This window comes from Saimiri boliviensis, chromosome 4 (assembly GCF_048565385.1).
Source record: "Saimiri boliviensis isolate mSaiBol1 chromosome 4, mSaiBol1.pri, whole genome shotgun sequence".
NCBI classification, from domain to species: domain Eukaryota; kingdom Metazoa; phylum Chordata; class Mammalia; order Primates; family Cebidae; genus Saimiri; species Saimiri boliviensis.
In genome coordinates, this window is record NC_133452.1 from 82,369,926 (window position 1) to 82,376,367 (window position 6,442).

At 36.8% G+C, this 6,442-nt stretch overlaps 1 pseudogene; it reads left to right on the forward strand.

The window, feature by feature from the left end:
* The first annotated feature begins 1,956 nt into the window (after positions 1-1,956).
* Positions 1,957-2,298, forward strand: LOC101033226 (NADH dehydrogenase [ubiquinone] 1 alpha subcomplex subunit 5 pseudogene; annotated as a pseudogene).
* The last annotated feature ends 4,144 nt before the right edge of the window (positions 2,299-6,442 follow it).

Sequence of the window (6,442 nt, forward strand, 5' to 3'; positions counted from 1 at the left end):
AGGTAGAAGGAGGCAAGTCACAGAGGATCTTGAAGATTACAAGGAAGTAGATTTTATTCTAAGTGAAATGGAAAGGCACTGGAGGATTTTTAAGCAGGTAATTAACAAAATTTGAGTTTTTCTTAGGAATATCCCTCTGATTACTGTGGGGAAATAAATATTTTAAGGAAGTAAGAAAGGAAGTATGGAAATGTGGTTGGAAATGTATTTACACTTCCCAGGTATGCAATGACAGAGTTTTTGGATAGGGCAGTAATGCTAACAGTTGACATAATGGGACAACAATTTGGCTGTATTTTGGAGGATCTGATGTTGCCTTTGTTAGCCCCACTAGCTCTGAGAATCCACCTTTCCTCTCTAGAGACCACTTATGTCCAAAATTTCATGTCAGATTGTATAGGAGTACAACCACCTCCTAGAAGCCACCTGTGAGTTCCTTCAGGGTGGATTCTGCGAGGCCTATACTGACAAACTCACCCAGTGAAACTGAGTTCTACAGCTCTGATTTAAAGCTCTGTCCTTAAACATTATAGCCTTTAGGGACCTAACATTCAAACTCACTACCTTCTGCTTGTTTAGTTCCAAATGAGAAGACATTCACCCACCAACTCTCTTCGTCTGGGTCCACTCCAGCAGCTTGAAACCCCTCTTTCTTTTGAGATGACACAGTACCTTTAGTATAAAATAAGATATGGGTCACATATTCCTTGCTTTAAAACACAACAGACACACACACAGAGACATATGCACCTCTTTGGGTTTTTGTTTGTTTGTTTGTTTTGTTTCCGATTGATGCATGGGTTAGACTTTTCTAGGCAAAATCCTGAAGCTTTCTAAGATGTGGATTGCATAGAGTTCTCAAATGCTTGATCATTTGAAAATTTTATCTCTGATTTCCTGGCTACTTGGTCAGACTCTTATCTTTGAAATGTAGCCTAAATTATCATAAGGACCTCTGATGGGTACTGCTGAGAGCTTTCTATGCATATGCATTAAAAAAATACAGTTCTCATATCAAATGAAACTGCATTGCTTCAAAAAGATGAACTAATCAGAAGCAGCTGAAATGAATTAGAGACACTGACAACTCAGAAATGAGACATAAGTGATCCTGTGGGGGAAAAGCACTTTTAAATTGTTTAAATGTGCTTGTCTAACACGTCATTAAAAGCTGTAATCTTCCATTTTCCATTAACAACTCCATCAATTTTCCCCTAATGTTTTAAATTAACTGTCTTCTCTCAAATATGATGCTATTCAACATTTGAAGAAAATAGTCCCTGTTTTTTTTTAATTCCGGATTTAGAAAACTGAAATACGCAGTACATTTTGATAAAAGTTTATTCATGCTAGAGGTTGACATGTTTCCTATCATTTGAAATTTTAGAGCATTGCCCCAAATAAATGCACCTATTCTTTTATAAATTCTATGATATCTGTGATGGCAGAATTATAACTCTTCCCAAACAAAAGAAAATTATATTGTTTTTATAAAATTTCCAAGAACTGACCCTGTTTTTACTTAACTGATTTCATTCTTGCACTCTTGTTCTCCTCAGACAATGACTTTTCTGGGAGAATAAGAAACAAAAAGATAATATGAAAATATTTTAGCACCCTATATTGATGGGGGTAAGTGAACATCTATTAGAAGACAGAAATCGTCCCACCTTAATTAGTTGATACAGTACATTTGGCTAATGGGTAAAAGAAATGTTATGTTCACAGATCAGAGAAAAAATGAATTTCTCTATCAATCTACCAAGCAACCACCAGTTGAATGTTGAGTAGATTTCAGACATGTCCTATAAGCCCTGCTCGGGCTGTAGTGTTTTGGTTTTTAGTTTATAATGTTTATTGAATCATTTCAATTTAACAGATATTTACTGAGTATCACTTTATGTAGGCATGAGCCAGGCACTGTGATGCAAATAATAATTATATATGGGTCAGGGCATGCTGAAGAAGACTACTGGTCCTGTGGGATTGGCTGTATGCAGCAGTCCACATGAGAGGCTAAGAATATTGCACAAAAAGATTCTTGATGTTCTTGAGCAAACCCTAAAAAATGCAGTATATAAAAAGTATACAGAACAGATTACAAATGAGAAGCTGGCTATGCTTAAAGTGGAACCAGATGTTAAAAAATTAGAAGGCCAACTTCAAGGTGGCCAAATAGAAGAGGCAATTTATCAGGTTGAGAATGAACTAAGTCTGGTGAGAAAAATGATGCAGTGGAAACCATGGGAGGCTTTAATGGAAGAGCTTCCTGCCAATCAGTGGAAACAACCAATATAATTATAATTTGACTTTGGTGGGTTGTTGGGAAACTGATATAATTAAATGTTCTGTTACATTATGTTCATATTATTGGCATTTTATAATCAAGAAAACTGATACAGAAAATACTTAGGAGACTTGTTATAATAAGTGATTATGGTAGTATCATCTGTGAGTGAATCTTTGATTTGTAAATTTTTCACCAAATAATTTCCAAAGTGGTATTTCTTTGAACAAAGCAGTTGTGGAATAATTTGAAGATTAGAAAAATTCCTATTGGTCTCCAATGCAGACTATAATCAAAAAGTAGTTTCTTTAGTAGTATCTTCAATACATCATTTAATATTTTTCTTATCCTGAAGAAAAAGCTCTTAATTATTATTGTCTAAACAAATTTATAGATCACTGTTTGAAGTAAATAGAGTAAATATTTTCAAATATGATAAAATAGCACAAGTGGCTGGTACTAAAATTTGAAATTATGGTTAACCTTCTTGGCTGTTATCTTTTGTATGTAAAACCAAATTTAAATATATAATTATGTAGTGAAGCAAAAACATGAGTCATACTCACAAGAGGCTCAAAATTGTGAGGGGTAGGTAAAAATCATGTTCTAATTATTTTGTTATAATGTGATGATATTGGATAGAAAAACTTTTCTTATTTTATTTTTAAATCATGGGATCACAACAGAGTGATTAATTATTCTTCACATGGGTGAGAGGAGGGGTGGGGAAGACTTGAAGGAGGAGAGGACTTTTGAGCTGGGTGTGGAATCCTTAGAAAAAGAATGTAAGACTCAGTGTCTTTCTCTCAGGCTTACATTGAGGCAAAAGACATGGACATGTACAAAATATTCAGGGAAACATTGGGTAAATAGCTTGCCTTCTATAATAATCTTAATTTTTTATGTGAAGAATGATGAGAATCATGGGAAAGCCGTGGTTTCAGCCTGTGAGTGAGGTGACACATCATTCCTAGATCCTAACCCCTCATTATGAGAAATGATTGAAAAATTTAAACAAGGTGTGATGACCAATATTAAATATCAGGAAGATTATTTTACCATGATTTCTTCGCAGAGCTTCATTGTGTTTTAGCATCTAGATTTGCTGCCTCAGAATCCAGTACTTCACTGAAACTCAACCTAAACCTTTGTTGGTGACCTCGTTTCTCGTTTTGGTGTCTAAAGGAGTTCTTATTTAGATTTTTGGTGTTTGAAGTTTCATGATATATGCCTTAGAGTCTTTTTATTGTCTACTTTAGACTCAGTCATTTCATCATTGAAATGCCTTTTGTCACTTGTTTGATAATTTCTATAATTTTACGTGTTCCATCTTTCCAACATTCCGGTTAGTCAGTACTTGAATACCTGTTCATCATTCTATTAGTTCTATTTTCTAAATAATGTCTTTAATATTGTCTTCTAATCCTATAAAAGTGTGTTTATTTTTTATTTGAAGGAAAAGTTTTTTCTTGAAAATAATTTTGATTTTTTTCTTCTGCGTAAAGCAGGTCCTGTTTTGTAGAAGTAATATCTTCTTTTTTTGTAAAGTTTATTCTGCTCTCAAATTTATCTGTTTTGTTTTTTTGTTTTTTTTTTTTTTTTGTCACATGCTTTATCATTAGGTAAGCTAGTTAGCTAGTTAGTTGCCTTTGTGCTTATATATGAGAAACTTTACCAAAATGTCAGATGATTCTGTCTGTCAGGTCTTATTTCCAACTAAGACATGGAAAGGTGATTGAAAGAAGCAGAGCTTTGGAATATCTATAGAAGGCAACAAACCAGGCTGTTTTGTCTTTTTGTTTGTTTTGGTTTAGTTTTGAGACAGAGTCTTGCCCTGTCACCCAGGCTTGAGTGCAGTGGTGCCATTACAGCTAACTGCAGCCTCAAAATCCTGTGTTCAAGCAATCCTCTCACCTCAGCCTCCAGAGTAGCTGGGACTACAGGTCCATGCCACTGTGTCTGGCTAATTTTTTTAAAAAATGTAGAGACAGGGTCTCATTGTGTTGCCACGGCTGTTAATGAACTCCAGACCTTAGGCAGTTCTCCCACCCTGGCCTCACAAGTGCTGGGATTACAGGTATCAGCTACCATGCCCAGCATTCAAATCATATTTTTAACTTAAATTTCCAAATATACCTTCAGTCTGGGATGAGTAAATTTCCCCAGACTTATCTATTCTGTGGGTTGATTAGGCAGTGACCTAGGAGAAGTGAAACAAAGAATAAGGGCTGGATATCTCACCAATCAATGTGCAGACTCTCCCTTAGCCCTCTTGAGTCCATCACTTCACCCCCGTCCTCCACTGCACCTGATATTTCTTGAGGCCAGGGACTTTTGAGTATTATTGCCTTTGATTTGAACTTCAACTTTGCCTTCCACTTACCTTCAAGTCCCATGCCTTTTTAGGGTCCTGTGTTGAGTGACAACTTGCTTATCTTCATAAATCCTGTCCACAGACACTTATATTGAAACCTTCTCTGCTCTGCCAAGTGAATTATTATCCCACTGTCCACTTCTCACCTTTAAAGGTTTTGTTCTGTTTGGTTTTTTTTGACATTTCTGTTTCAGTATTGCTTTCTCCCATATTTCCTTTATTAAACTATATCTTATTTCAATCTATTCCTTTATAACTGAGTCTGCAAATCACAAAATCAACAATTTGTGTTAGTCTGGATGTTCTAAAGGCAGATGCCAAGTTCAGGCACATACCTATGAGAGAAAATGTGAAAGTAAGTGCCTATTTCAGGGAAAAGAAAAAAAAAAAACACACAAAAGTGTGGCTGGGTGCGGTGGCTTATGCCTGTAGTCCCAGCACTTTGGGTGGTCAAGGGGACAGATTGCCTGAGGTCAAGAGTTCCAGACCAGCCTGGCCAACATGGCACAACACCATGTCTACTAAAATACAAAAACTATCCAGGCGTAGTGGCAGGCACTTGTAATCCCATCTACTCAGGAAGCTGCGGCAGAAGAATCACTTGAACCCCGGGAGGTAGAAGTTGCAGTGAGCTGAGATCACACCATTGCACTCCAGCATGGGACACAGAGCAAGACTCCATCTCAAAAAAAAAAAAACAAAATAAATATAAATAAAAAGGAAAGAAAATGTGAAAGGAACTTGAAGAAGATGGGAGAGCCATCAAACTGCAATGTGCAGGTAAAGAGGAGATGGAAGGAATGCAGGTTGACCACATTCACTAGCCAATAGTGTCCCACAAATCCAAGGCATGGATCTGGCTTGCTATTCTTACCCTGGTCAGTCATTGTCTGCCATCAGCCTACTGGAAGCAATGTGGTAGTAAATTTCAGACTGTAGTATCTAGGGCCATTGTTCAATAATGTTCTCCTCAGTCAGAGGTCTGAGAGGCAGATTTTCATGGCCACCGAACAGACAAAACACTGCAAACATGTGGGAAAAATACATTCCTCCCAGTGCACATAGGAAGGAAGTAGTTAAACTAAGTATGTCCTAGAGGAAAAAATACCTAAATTAGCATTCACATCTATTTAGATTCCTGGGTTCCTTTGGTTTACAGATTGGTAAGCTTAGTCTTAGTAAACTACAGTCTGTAAACCAAATGCAGCACACTGACTTTATTATTATTATTTTACTTTCAGTTCTGGGATACACGTGCAGAATGTGCAGGTTCATTACATAGGTATACATGTGCCATGGTGGTTTGCTGCACCTATCAACGCATTCAGATTTTAAACCCTGCATACATTAGGTATTTGTCCTAATGCTCTCCCGTTCTTTGCCCCCACCCTAATAGGCCCCAGTGTGTGTTGTTTCCTTCCCTGTGTCCATGTGTTCTCATTATTCAACTCCCACTTATGAGTGAGAACATGCAGTGTTTGGCTTTCTGTTCCTGTGTTAGTTTGCTGAGAATGATGGCTTGCAGCTTCATTCATGTCCCTGAAAAGGATATGATCTCATTCTTTTTTATGGCTGCCTGTTTTTAAATGAGGTTTTATTTGAACGCAGCCATGCTCATTCATTTATGTGTTGTCTAAGGCTACTTTCATGCTACAGCAACAAAGTTGCATAGGAAACCATGTTGTCCACAAAGCTGAAAGTATTTATTCTCTGGCCCTTTACAGCAAGTTTGATGACCTTGCTCTAATTTAATGCCTATTACAATTTACCAAAGACTTTAT